This window comes from Lepisosteus oculatus, chromosome 5 (assembly GCF_040954835.1).
Source record: "Lepisosteus oculatus isolate fLepOcu1 chromosome 5, fLepOcu1.hap2, whole genome shotgun sequence".
Taxonomy (NCBI): Eukaryota; Metazoa; Chordata; class Actinopteri; order Semionotiformes; family Lepisosteidae; genus Lepisosteus; species Lepisosteus oculatus.
Window position 1 is genome coordinate 44,206,962 of NC_090700.1, and position 15,108 is coordinate 44,222,069.

Sequence of the window (15,108 nt, forward strand, 5' to 3'; positions counted from 1 at the left end):
GGCTTCGTTAGCCAGCATGGCAACCGGCCATCTCAGGCCAACAAGCACTGTGAGGTTTCATTGGGCTAGCCAAGAAACCTACTCCTTGTGCCAAAGAAAGCAACGCCAATTATGGCTACCATAATGCAGCACTATGTGATAAACTAAGCGTTCTTGTTATAATGTTTTTAAATCCTCAGAAATAATGTAGCTGTTTCTTCCACTTATAGCAAAGGTTTTATTTATGTCAGGATCCAGGTGTTTCATTGTATTGGTTTTAATGTCCATGCAAAGGTTGAAGTAAACTATATTACATTAAACTGGATTTTGTTCAAGGTTTAAAAACATTAGGCTAGCAAATTAGGGAAGCCACATATGCCCAATGAGCTGTTTTTGTTTTATATATTCACTACGCTGTCTGTCTGTCATCCTCAGAAACGCTTACTTCTCTGTTCCAAGAAGGACAAAAGGTTTTTCCGTTTTCTAGGAAGAGTGAAGCTTCAAATTCCACTTTGTTCTGGACCAAAAAATGACTTCAATGCTTCCAAAAATCAGCTGAACAGTTTGAAGTCCTTGCTTTCTTGTTTAAAGTTATTTTTTCAAAAATGGCATAATGAAAAAGTAATTACTTGCCTTGAAGTTTGTTTGATTTACTGTTTTTTTTTGTAACTAAGATAGCGTGACTTTTTTTCATGTAACTCCTAATGAAAGAATCCAGCACAATGCGACCTACTTTGTGGAACTTATTGATGTTTATGAAACAAAGAAGATACCCGACTGTAACATCAAACAGTCCAAACAGCTGGGCTACTGTGGGTGTGTTCTGTGCTGTACTGGTGGTCTTTGTACTTCTTTGCGTTTGGCCTTATTTCACCTCTTTTATTTGATTTAAATCCAGCTTTGGTCTGACTGACTGAAAGTAATTTCCAGCCACAGAACAAAAAGTTGTGATACTCTCAGCATAGTGGAGTGCAGGGAGAGTAAAAAAAAATCTTTCAGCTAGGAGGAACTAATATGTACCTCATTTGGCAGGCTAATTCTTCTCTGGGGACCAGAGAGGTTGAAATGTAAAGGCAGCTCAGAGGAGTCATTGGATGTTATGCTAATGTGCCATTATTACTGTACATCTGAAAAGCACTCCATTATGCACACTACTGCTCTATTCTTCTATAGGAAATGTGGTGGTAAATAGGAGAAACAAGCAAGAAAACCTTTTCGTTTAATTAAAAAAGCAACACCTAATAACTTTAAAAGTGATTTCAAATCAGTATGTCAGCAGCTTTTGCAAATGTATCATTAGCCTCCATATATTCCTAAAAGAAAACTCGGATAAAAACTGTGCATTCTTCAGAGGAGACTTTACCATCTCATTACTACAGCAAAAGCACTTGTTCCTGTCTGTCTCTCTCTTTCTATCCTTAACTGAAATTCTGTGGTTTCAGAATAGGACCCGTTCAGTTGCCGGTCTGGTTTGAATTTAGGTCTGAGATCAATGTATTTACCTACTGAATAATTTAACTCCATATATAGACATGGATTATAATTTTAGTAACTGCTCAAATTTGTAAACCTAATAATAGCATAAAAAAATCTGCCATAAATGTACCAAAATAGCACTAGCTTTTGGATGAAAACATTTTAGACTGAAAGCAAAATCTTAAGTAAGAAGCATCAGTTAAACAACTGTAAAAATATCTAGCCATGCCTTCGGGGTTCACTGGTATATCAAATGTCTTTCTTCAAAGAAGGGTCTCTAACACGTTCATACCTGTTGCTTTGCTTTGTTCCTTTGTTATTTATTCAAGTAAATAACATTAAACCCTTGTAACAGAGCTCAGCCCAAACCACACAAACTACAATAAACAGTAAACACTGTATTAGAGACAACTAACAAGGTAACAACTAACTTAGTCTTCTGTTCCATAGCATCACGGACAGAGTGTAGTGAAATATTAAGGTGGAAGATGTAGAAACCACAGCAAGGTTTTTTCTTACCTGCTCCAATTTGCAGCTTAAATCCTAAATGCTGTTTCAGTCATTCAATCATATTAAAGAATGCTATATGACAACAGAATGGCTAAATGGGGAATGTTTTGTGTGTGACAGTGTAAATGATAATGCCTTTACTTATATCTTGCAGTTAATGTAAAATTACTTGTTTGATCATAACAAATAAAAATATGATTTATTACACTGCACTTTGCTTCATACAGCACAAAAGCACATGCATATGTGTCCCATTAAATACTTCCTTTTGTACAATTCCTTTTGCTTCTCTCTCCATGAATGGGCCTGAACAGACAGATTGCTGATTCAGAAGTACCAGAAAGCCATGCTATTCTCCTGACCATTAGCTGCATCAGTGCTTGTATTATGGTAATCACTTACTTTACATATCATTTCCCATTAGAGTGGAGGAGATCAACTAACATTTACAATTGTAAGCAATTTGTTAAATAGGAAGTTGATGAAAATATGGCCATGGGCCTTAACTACTGCCCTCTGTATTTTTTTTTCCAGAAATTGAATGTCTGGTGAGGTGAACTTTTTGCTGCATGGCTAACAGACCAAGGAAGGTGAAAACTGAGGCTGGCAACTTCCTTAAATGTCTTAAAATTGTTGTATCTTGAAAGCTACACTGGTTGTTGAGCAATGAGCATAAAACTGCATTTCATCAGGCTCAGAATATAAAGTACAGCTTTCAAGTCTATAATTCAGCATTGATTCTTAAGTTTCATTTTCCATTTGCACACTGAAACTAGCAATAACCATCCAGTAAATCTTTTCATGGCATTTAAAAGTAATTTAGACGTTTAATTGTTCCAGGGTGCACATAAAGTCCTTGGTGCAGTAAAAGTTCAGTGTAATTTTATATTTTAAAATGTCATTCAGTAACATAGTAGGAACAACAAGCAAACGTGTGCTTTATTTAATTAACTTTATATTGGAATTCAATTGCTGGTGGATTTCAAAAATAGGATTGAACTTTATTTACCATTCAGAAAAGGAAATGGGCCAAGAACAGACTTTTTTTTTCAAAATGCTTCAGGAAAATGTTTCTGAACACCTCTTGGTTTTATATAGCAAAGAATAATACACAATCTGTCAAGCTAACCTCTTCTTAAGAGTTATTTTTCAAAGGCAAATATAATTTATTAGGAAGATAAAAAATCCTATTTTAACCAAGGATTTTTTGTTAGGTAGTAAAATGTGGAATGAAAACAACATTCAGAAGCAAAATGTTCTAGCTTAAAGTATCCTGCATACTGTACATGACATTGATGTAAATGGTATTGTTGCTTTTCCTCTTCTTTTGAAGATGTGAGTCTTATTAATATACCTACTCTCAGATAATATTAAAATAAAAATCTGAAAGTAATTTTGGAAGACACAAACAGTTCACATTTTGCAAAGTCTGTCTCTAACAACATTTTGCCAACAACAATGAAAGTTGTTTTAGCAACTTTCTCTGAAGCTCTTTATAGGTGAACCATTTGGATAATTTGCTACTTTTTTCAAGTTTCAATTTTAGCTAGGTATTTATTTCCATCCTTTCTATCTTTTTTGATGTCTGATATCTTTTGGTCAGGCATCCAGATGTTCGAGCACAGAAAATTGAAAGAATTGAAACCATATGTGTCTGAAGAACTGTTCTGATGTTCTTCTCACTGTACACTGTATATAAGAACTGAACCCTTTCAGTCTTGAACAGAAAAGACTATGAGGGATCTTGATACAAGTACAAGTATACAAGTACTAGACTACTTCCGAATGAGCAGTCAGACAAAAGCAAGGGTTTAAAACTGAGAGCGCATGTCACTACTTTACCAAAAGAGTTGTAGGAGTATGGAACAAACTACCCAGCCATGTTATTGAAGCTGAAACCCTGGTTCATCCTCAGAAAAGGTTGGATGTGATCCTTTTAATGAATTATCTACTGACTACCAAACAGCACAGGTGGGCTGAAAGGCCTCCTCCTGTTTATAAGTCTTTTTGGTCATCTGTAGTGAAAGATTTAAATCTTATAATAAATGTACAGTGAAGTACAGTACAGTGAATTTTCTCTGCCAATCTTGTCCATCCTAAATTGCCCTGCATCCTTGCTGATCATCAAATGGTAAATTCATACATATTATAGGAATCACTGCTAATGTATCAATTATGCTGCTTCAGTAGTGGCCCTGTGTGCTTTCTGCAGTTATAGCCTGCTGCAAGCCTGCCTTAAAGCTGAGGTGAAGTTATAAAACACTGATCACCTCATGGCTGATGCCTCTAGGCTGTACTTAATGTGCCGCACCACAGTAATACAAACTATATTAGTTTAAGTATGGTTTATTTATCTCATCTTCTGTCTTTTTGCAAAAAGCTGTGGGAGTCTGGAACAAGCTCCTCAGTCATTTTGCTGAAGCTGATACCCTGGCTTCCTTTAAGAAATGGCTGGAAGAGATCCGAAGATCGATTACTTCCTAGCAACCAGATGAGCTGGGTGGCCTTAATGGCCTCCTCTCGTTTGTAACCTGTCTTCATGTTCTTATTTACATATGGACCTTGCCAAGTCTGAAGCTGCTGCTGTCGGAGTTTAAATACCCAGGAGCATGAAACCTCTGCCAGACTTGGTCAGAGCAGACTGAGGTTGTTTGTGCTGCTGCACAAGAACACGTGAGATTAGGGAGTGAACTGCACTCAAATTCTTCTTAGTTTCACTGGTTCTGGATGCCTCATTGATCCCTGAGCTGTGGCGTATTATAGATACAAGATTGAAAAGTATGATTTTGCAGGTTACCTCTCCCAGTTCCCTGCAGTTTGCAACCAATCAAAACATTCTGAACTCCCACATAGAATCAATGTGGTTGAATCACACAGTGATTAAAAACAGAAATGAATCTTCTCATTGAAGCAGAAGCTCAATATCATTTCACCTCCAACAGCAATTCTAAAACATCTGTCATATAAAGAGTGAGTCTCTGATTTCCAAAGAACTGAAATGTTTGCCAAGGAGAAGCTGACTTCTTTTACTTTATCAGACACTCTTCAAAGTGGTGGTTACAAAGCAGGAGATCAGCACTAACTACCAAAGTGCAAAACCAGGTCAGCCACAAACCAGAGCTCTGCACATCTTCTGGAAGTTCTTTCTGGGAAATCATGATGTGATGAGGTGGTGAAGTTTATATGCCAGTAACTCATTCTTTCATTCTCTTTAATAAGCTGTGTTGCCAGAAGCTTGAACAATGCCCAGACAATGTGGTTTTCAGTATCTGACCTCCTGCTTTTGCCAGCGGAAGCTTAATAAGGCTTTGTTTTACTAAAACATTAAAAGGATGACTGGCAACATCATTTGAAGCTCAGTTAAGCAGCAGTGGAGTTTTTTGTCAGTTCAATTTCCTGATGTGTGTTTCAGTCCTAGATATACTTTTTACAAGGGATTCTTTAATCATAGAACTTGCAGATTTTAGAGGTGCAAAACTAAGCCTCAAGGCATTTTAGATAACTTATGTTTTGCTGGTGCAACCTTAGACCTAGAAACTCTTAGATGAGTGCTCTGTCATTGTCCTTTATCTGATAGTAAATACGTTTTATATCTTACTGTTCACACAGACAAAAGTTTATATTAAACCCATCTGTAACAGCACCATCTCTTCACTTTCTCCTGAAGGGAACCTGATGAGCCCCATTTGTTCAGACTAGGTTGAAAGATTTCCAAGGAGTGATGTTTTGTTTCAAAGTTAAGTAGTTAATCTAGTTAATCTACTTTCAAATTAAGTAGTAAATCTAGGCTGTTTTTAAATCCAAAATACACTACTCCTTTTCTATATGTAACTGTATTGCCTTATGATTAATTAAGAGTAGCTTTAAGGAAATTTTTGTATACAGTAGATTAACCACCCTTTCACTATCATATTGAAACCCATATTTTGTTGACTTCTAACAATACATATCCCTGAAACTCCTTTATCTGTGCTAGTTTTAACTAGTAGTTATAGATTGATCTCAGTGTTATGTAGTGGAGGTGTCATCAAACAGAAGCCACCATCTTGGCTCAAAACTCAGGCCCCACCATCTTGGGCATTGGTTTTGAGCCAAGATGGTAGCTTTCACATATGCGGTAACCAGCTCCACTACATAACATTGCATTAAATGTATAATTACTAGTTAAAGGTAGCACAGATGAGGGGTTTTGACATATTTATTGCTAGAATGAAAGGTGTTTGTTAGAAAATGTAGTTTGAGTTTGAGACCAACCTGGAGGTTAATGTATTGCTCAGAATGTACAATCTATATGCTCTCTTCAGCCTGTACATACTAATTAAGAAAAAAGAGTATATCCAGCAGTGCCCTCCTTGATCTCGGCATGAAACATTTTTTGCATGCCTTTTCACACCTTTTTTCATATTGTCACAAACCTATCAGAAAGAATACATTTTAATCCACCCTTCCAAACCCTACTCCAACCGTCTGCACATCCATGTGGCTTTTCCCAAATAGTTCTCCTCAGCCTCGAAGTGAATAAGCCTTTACACTCATCCTGATGAGAACTCCACTGTCAACACAAATATGCCTTGCACTGTTCAGTGTCCCTCTGAATACAATGAGCACGAAAAGCCAGACAGAATGCATTTATAATAGAAGATATAATTGGGTTATGAGGGGGAAAGAGGAAAACAAAGTGAGGAAATGAAGCTAATAAGGGCAGAATATGAATATTAAAACAGCTTTATGCCTGTGTTTTTCCAGCAGATGTTCACTGACAGTGAACCTTTACAATCTGCTTTGTCAATAATAAAAGGAAGGCCTTCAGCTCAAAGGTCAAGGACTTTAAGACCAAAGGGAGACACTGCTTCCCAGTTGCAGGGTGATCTGTGAATCCCATTAAATCTTAATGAAATGGTTTGCAGGGCTCAGCAGCATTTAATCTGGCTTATACTTTACATCTGATCTATTCCCTTACTGTTTAGCTATTTACAAAGAGCAAATACATTTTTTTTCTTGAATCATTACACTAAAAAAAAATATATATATATAAAAAGAAACAGAACATGAAAACAGAGTGCCATTATTTCTCAAAACTGGAGAAACTGGGACCCTGGCAATAAATATTGACTCTTAAAAAACCTTAACCTTACTTTTAATTTAAACATTTTTTTTTCACTGTACTGCTTGGATGCTTCTGGGCTATCTTTACTGTGCAAAATGATGAAATGCAGTCCTAGAAGCAAAAGGGTGTTAATTATGTATGGGAATATTAACCTCAATACTTTGTCTGAGGAACTGTTTGCAGTAAAAATGGATATAGCATCTAGTCTCCAGAATGAGAAATAGTGTTTATCATTTATTTACTACACACTGCTATTGCCTCAGGAAGTGAAGTTTAAGTGTAATGTCAACAGACAAAGGATCATACTCACAGCCATCTGCCCAGCCTTGTGTTCACCCTTCAGGCAGTGGGCCATCTGAATTCATTCAATGCCAATATATTAAAAAAGCCAAGAAGAATTACAATAGCATGCTGCAAGAAAGAAGAAAAATCATTTCTCCAAGCACTTCTAGCTTTATTTCACCTTCCTTAATCAATAGCACTGCCTCATTCCTTGAACTGGAAGTCCGCTTTCCACCTTAGATGGAAAACAGTCATCTCTCGAATTGATATGCATTTGAAAACTAGCATCTTAACTTATTTACATTATCATATTTATGAAAAAAAAAATGAACTGCCACTGTTACGGTAGTTTTTTGTAATTGCCATTCAGAACAGCTCACCGGAGATGCCTGCCTCTGCATTAACTTTAATTACATTTTCAAGTTGTGCTCTCCAGATAAATTACAATAATAAAGTTGACATACAGCAAGTCCTTCACTTTCTTTTCTGCTGCGTGTGTATGTAGGTAGATATTTAAATTTGCAATTAAATGCAATCACATGTCATAATTATCCTTTTAGTCATATTGATTTTTCAGCTGTGATATGTTTCTTTCATCCTGTCTTATTGACTCGATTAGAGTGCTGTGTCAAGTTAATTATTCACAATTGGGGCACTTTCCTATCAAGAAGCTGATCAATAATTTTTGCTTCAGTGATTCCGTGACTAGAGAGGAGTATATCATAGGATAAGCTATGGAACTAGAGTTAAATTTATGCAATATGTATGAGTAAATATAAATCTTCAGATACAGAGTACTTTTAAGCCTCGTTGAAATCTGAGGTCCATAGGGAACATGACACTCGACCAGAGGATTGTCCTGCTACACAGATTTTTACAGTATGTGCACCGCATTAGTGATTGTCATTCAATACCCAAACACTTTTGCAACCATTATACGTCCTTCCATTGTTCTGGTATTTTAGTATGTCTCTCAGAGTCGTGATACAAAAAGCACAAGGTTCCTTTCTGCAGGAATAATTTTTCTCATCCAGAATTTGCAGCAATTAAATAAGCTGCTCCCTTCTCCTATTTTGTAAAGTATGTTGATCCTTAACCTCTTCTCTAAGGGCCTGCGGTTTTGTGTGTCACATTAGTGTCTAGATGATGGACATTAGGATAGGGAGAAGCATCTTGCTGTAATGACATTACCTGCAGGTCTGATCTTTCATTTGTTGTTTTTTGGACTTGCAGATTGTTCCCTTTTTTTGCTTTCAAAACATTTATTTAATTATTTCTAAGAATATAGTTATATACTAAGAATATAACTAAGTTATAAAACTAAGACTGCTTTTTTAAACTCAGGAATCTAAAAATGATCCATAATCTTTTTTAGTCACACTTTACTCACTACTTAAAAATGCTTTTATTATTTGCAGTGTGAGACATTTGATTATTGTACTATTACCTTTTGAAAAATGCAATGTGTTTCTCTTCACTGACAATATATACTGTTTATACACAGACTGTATGGGCACCAGCTAGCCAGTGTTATATGTAAAAATTCCCATCAAAATTAAAAATGACACTGCGAATGTTTTTCTATTATAGTCAAAATTGTATTTCTGTATAGTGGAAAGTACTTTTACTTAGTTTTCTACTTTCAATATGTGTCCATTTCCGCTGACACAAATTTGAGTTCATTATATATTATAAATTAAAATAAAAATGTATAAAGATACTTTTTCTCTAAAAGCCACAGAATAAAAATAGATAATAGTGCAGATGTCACTGATTTATTCTGAATGTGCCTGAAACTCGCTTGTGTTAGCAGGAGGTTCTCAAACAAATTGTTTTCTTCAAGATTGAAGGAATTAGCAATAATTGTGCTTCACAGAGGGCACAGTAGTGATAACTGAAGAAGATGGGATTGATTGGAGAATCGCTTCATTTTGCCTATTCTTACACAGCAGAGAGTGTTGTATTTGTAAACTAAAGTTTAACCGTTGTTTTTCTTAATGGGTAGCTACAGCCATTTAATGGAGTATGACATTGAATATGGCAAACAGCACTGGAACTCAAGTGACTTTGTTGCACAGCAAACATAAAGATGTTATATTTAAGCCAAGCCTTTTAGAGGTTCAGGCAGCCCAGTATGGGATTTAATTAACTTACCAAACTAATACAATTACTGTTACTGTAATTTACATTGCCTAACAGAATGATCTGTGTGCCTAATGTTTTGTTCGGCTTTTGTTCAGGTTTTGCACTCAAATGCAGTGGCAATATCTGTTTTTCTAAAAAATATTGTGATTGGTATTATCAAAAAGGCTGTGTACATGAATCAGAATGGATCTTCAAGGTCACTATGTTACTCAGCCTTGATAAAATATCTGTTTTTAATCTTTCTTCAGAACTGTTCATTCCTGATGTTTTTTTTAAGTTTCTTTTATGAAATAATTGTGGGAAACAGAAGTTATTGAAAAAGCTAGATCCCTGCCAATAATATCCTGATAAAATAGTTTTATTGCAATGTCTATCTTATTTGTTTTGTGTTTCTTTCTTTCACTGCTGATAATCTCCAACATTCTGTTGTCACAACTGCTGCATGTTATAAGATATAATGCTGTTTTGTACAAAGCGAAAATGCACACACTTTTTATATGTGGCCAAGAGTAATAGTTTTAAAGCCCAAACCAGCAGTGCGTGCTTTAAAACACCCAATCTTGTGATTCAGTAAGATTTTGTATGGGTCAGGTCACAAAGCTGCCAGACTTTTAGGTCACTGTCTGCGTCAGCTTCATCTGAGAGCCGGGGCTTTACACTGGAGAGGGCTTAGTAATTAAAACTCTAAGACACCCAAACCGTTCCAAGTCAAGGTTAATAGAATCTGAGCCGCGGAGCTGTTGTGTGTTAGTGACTTTCTGACCAACAGTTGCAAACTGCTGCTCTGACGGACTGGGGTCAAACTGGAAACACCTGTCCCTGAACCAGAGGGAAATGATGAGGCAAAAAAAAAACTCACACAACCTCAGAGTAGTGTACTGCATGTCCTATAATTGAGCCAGAATTCTACAGTATGTGCTTAATTTGCTGAAGGAAAGCACTTTCATTTAAAAAGGGAGAATTTTGTAATTTTCCTGAGGTTTCTAGATAAAGATAGCGCTCAGAAACATGGCTGGTGTCTTTCTACCAGCTGTGTGATTTAGTGAAAAGCAAACGTACAGCTACCAGAAGACTGCACCTTGGAGTCCCAGCTGTTTTTTTTTTCATATGTGCTCAGCTGCGTCTAAGCATTAGTCAATAAAGTTTTCTTTTATGGTACCACAAACAAATATATAGAAAAGTTTAAATTTTTGTGAACATTTGTTAACAGAAAGGAATACAGTTTATGAACAAAATAAAACATTAAAGTGAGCATAATGGTCCATAATTCTGATTCCAATCAACTCTGTATCTTTTAAAAAGATATACATTTATATGTGAGGTTTTTAATATTGATGATAAACTGATTTAGAAAATGAAAGCCTCCTCTGGTTCCTTTTAGATTTGAAAATTAGATGGACAGTGCCACTGGTGGTCACCTGGTTTAACTGCATCTGTCCAAACTGATTGTAAAATACCAATGATGATACTTTTCCTGTGGAAACATAAGAAGAGTTCTAAAGGAAATTAGGGCAAACCATCCAGTCAATGTGTTTGCTAGTAACTAATTAATCAAACAGTCCTATCGAAGAAGGATATTGAGTAGCTTTCACAACTCTTTGTTTAAAGTAGTACCTTCTGTTCTACATTTTAAATACACTTCTCTGTAGTTTTTACTGGTGTCCTCTGGTTCCTGTTTCAATGTAAATTCTGCAGAAGTCTGTTGGGATGGCTGCTCTATTGGTCATTCTGTTTCACCTGGGCAAATCTGAGCTCACAGGTCCCAGTCTCCTTGGCAACCGGTCATATTCACACGCAGAGCCAAACACATCCCAGTGGCATGAGAATGCGATCAGTATGGCTGTCCATGCCACCTACCCCCACTTAACGGGTAATTTTCTCATCAGTGCTGGATTTTAAACCCTTGTCCTGTTCACAGTCAGATGTTCTGTCATTGGAGTTTCACCTTAGTATATTGAAGTGGTCCTAGCACAAACCAGGCAGTCTGTACAGTACCCTGAAATCTGTCTGAAACTGTCAGAGGCATCTGATTCAGTGCCTGAACCTGTACCTGACCACCAGCCAGGTCCCTGCCTGTTTGCTGTTTGGCCACTGACAGCATTTATAGCAACCTCTTTGATCTTCCTGGATGTGGAGCTTTTACTCCGATCTGCCTGTCTGCCCAGCGCTTCTCCTGCTCTGCCTGTCTGCCCAGTGCATCTCCTGCTCTGCCTGTCTGCCCAGCACATCTCCTGCTCTGCCTGTCTGCCCAGCGCATCTCCTGCTCTGCCTGTCTGCCCAGCGCATCTCCTGCTCTGCCTGTCTGCCCAGCGCATCTCCTGCTCTGTCTATCTGCCCAGCGCATCTCCTGCTCTGCCTGTCTGTCCAGCGCATCTCCTGCTCTGCCTGTCTGCCCAGCGCATCTCCTGCTGTCTATCTGCCTAGCGCATCTCCTGCTGTCTATCTGCCTAGCGCATCTCCTGCTCTGCCTGTCTGCCCAGCGCATCTCCTGCTCTGTCTATCTGCCCAGCGCATCTCCTGCTCTGTCTATCTGCCCAGCGCATCTCCTGCTCTGCTGTCTGCCCAGCACATCTCCTCTGCTGTCTGCCCAGCACATTCTCTGCCCAGCCTGTCCGATTGCTTTCACCCACACCTAGCGATTGGATTCCACCACCTCTCTCAAAGCCACAGCATATTACCGCTGAGCTGTAAAGCATTCATTCGGTATCTGCATTTATCTCGTTGCTCTTCTTTAGATTTATTCTGTACCTGTACTTAAAATGCTAAATAAGATCATACAATGGCATTGTACAATCTTAACATAACTTGCCTGGATTTAAATTCTATGCGTTTCTTTTTCATTGTTATTCTACAATTAAGTGTCAACATAAATATGTAAGGGTTTTTCCCATGTAACTTCTTCAAGATCAGCATTTTCCATTTTACATGTGAAGTATATTTTTGCTATCATAGTTACACTATGCATGTGCACTGATTTTGTTTAAATCATTTTGAATATTTTTTGCAACTTCTACGTTCTTGCCTGATCCTCCTATTTTTCACAAACATGACTAGTTTATTTAATATTACAGAATCTCTGAATCTAGATCATTAAATTAGAAAGAGAAAAGGTCCTAATACAGATCTGTGCGGTACTATATCACCGCAATGTGAGCATTCACTCCTTACCTGTACTCTGTTCATCCATGGACAATTGAATGTGAACAGAATCATATTTGCCAATGAATTTTTTAAATTTTTTCTTAAATTTCCTGAGGCCTGGATTTGGGATCAGCAAGTTTTTTTGTCTCAAATATCTAATTTACATACTGAAACAAAAATGTCAAAAGCAACAAAGGCCATTCTGTAGAATTTCTATTTGCAGAGTAATGTCTTTATAGAACCAGTGTACTCTATTGTTATGACTGTATGTTGAGCTGGATACATTTTAAAAATATAGTTTCTTGCATCTCCTGCTCCATTTATGAGGAGGCCACAAATCATTGGAAAGTATGCTATGACATGCTGAACACGGTGTGTAGTTATTGGAATAATGCCATTCTTTTCTTTGGTTTGCAAAGGGAAATATACTATAGATAGTGCTCTCTAGGCTGTGCTCAATGTGCAATGTAGTATTCTGTTATCAAAGTGTGCACGATTTAAGTTTCCCTGAACCATTGATTACAGTGCTTGGATAAAGTCTGAGTGTTACAGCTGCATTGAGAATATGGCAGCTTATACGAGCAGTGAGCATTTGGAGGTAGGCATGGAAGTGTTGAGGGTTCAAAGTGGGCTGATTTGTGCTTATTCATTTCTGGAATGATTTCAATTAGGCAGACACACAAGTGAAATCAACTTGGGTTACCTACAGTACATTCTTTCCCTAACTGTGGTCTGCATCATAAAATCGCAATATATGCAGCACAAATTATTCACAGTTGGCATGCAATTCTGACAAGACCTCTGGAAGTACTGGGCATGCTTACTGCAAGTGTACTCCAGTAAAGGGGGTTCCAACATGTTTGTTTTTTATCATGAAACAGAGCTTGCATGTTGTAAAAAAATAATTGGTTCTTAGGCTGGTTTTTTCAACTTGTTAAACCTGTAGCCATGCACAGAGAGCTCCAAATTCTCCTTCTGTTGAGCTTAGTGTGTCTTTTCATAGGTGCAAAATTTGTTGGCAGAATTTATCAAAGGAAGCATTAAGTAATTATCACACACCGTAAAAGGAATCTTTAAACGTGAAAGTGAAATGCAGTTTTAAAATTCTTGATCACAGATGTTTACAATGTTGCTGAAGGATTTGGTTAATTGTTCAGGAACAGTTTGGTTTTGAAGTTCTTTATTATTTGTGTGTGAAACGAAAATTTGAAGGGTTTAATAGTTCATCAAAGACTTTGGGGAAAATGGGTTTATGGAGACAATATGCAATATATAATTGCTCCCTAATTATCATATTCTCTGTTGATGCCCTTTAGTCTGTCACGTGCTAGAGATTTTTAAATGGTCTATGATCACTGAGTTTTAATTTAGAACTGCAATTAGTGTCTATGAATCAAGCTTCTCACTGAGGGCAATCAGCCATTTGTAGAGACATGTCTCCAATAATAATAATAATAATAATAATAATAATAATAATAATAATAAACTTCATTTTATATAGTGCCTTTAAAAGTGGCTTCTCAAAGCGATTTACAGGATGACAACAACAATAAATAAGAAGAATACACAAGATAAAACACCATATATAGAGGAGACCGTGGATGGTGGTACTAAGAAAAGCAGAGGGGTGAAGAATGGAACCAGTTAAGTAAAGGCTTTTCTGAAGAAGAGGGTTTTGAGTCTGGATTTGAAGGAGTTTAGAGAAGGTGACTCTCTGATATCCTTGGGCAGAGAGTTCCAGAGCTTGGGGGCATAAGAGGAGAAGGCTCTGTCACCCATACAATGTAGATAGGCTTGGGGGACAGTAAGGAGAGCAGAATTAGAAGAGCGAAGGTTGCAAGGTAGGGAGTTGGGTGATAATAGTTCAGACAGGTACTGAGGTGCCAAGCCATGCAGAGCCTTATAGGTGAGCATGAGGATTTTAAAGTCTACATGGAATTTGACCGGAAGCCAGTGCAAGGACTCCAGGATAGCAGTAATGTGAACACTTGCACTAGACCTTGTCAGGATTCTGGCTGCTGAATTTTGGACATACTGCAGTTTGTTCAGAGTAGATTTAGATACCCTAACGAATAGAGCATTATAGTAGTCAATTCGAGAGAACACAAATGTGTTGATCAGCTTTTCAGCCACAGTTAATGATAGCATAGGGCATAGTCTAGCAATATTTCTAAGGTGAAAAAAAAGATGTTTTGACAGTATGCTGCACATGTGGGTCGAATGTTAAGGCAGAATCAAATATAACCCCAAGGTTTTTCAATTTTGATTGAAGCTCAAGTACAGAACCATCTACAGATAGGGTTACAGGACTGGCTTTACGAAGTTGATGGGGGGTGCCAATAAGCATGATTTCAGTCAAACAATATCACACCCATTGTTTATTTAGCAAAATATGGAACTTAACAGCAAACTAAAGGTTGCAAACAACATGAGACCATCCAGTTATAACACACTGCAACTCACAACTG

General features: G+C 37.3%; 1 protein-coding gene across 3 annotated transcripts in view; it reads right to left on the minus strand.

Moving 5' to 3' along the window:
* The window catches only part of sema6d (semaphorin 6D), a 100,665-nt gene that overhangs the window by 74,364 nt on the left and 11,193 nt on the right, over window positions 1-15,108 (minus strand). Inside the window, exon 1 of one of the 3 annotated variants that reach the window (XM_069190498.1) lies at window positions 7,383-7,442. The exons of the other annotated variants lie outside the window; for them this stretch is intronic. The gene's annotated coding sequence lies outside the window, so the exon portion shown is untranslated. Of the gene's footprint in view, window positions 1-7,382; window positions 7,443-15,108 lie in introns of those variants that run through there. 3 annotated transcript variants of the gene reach the window in all.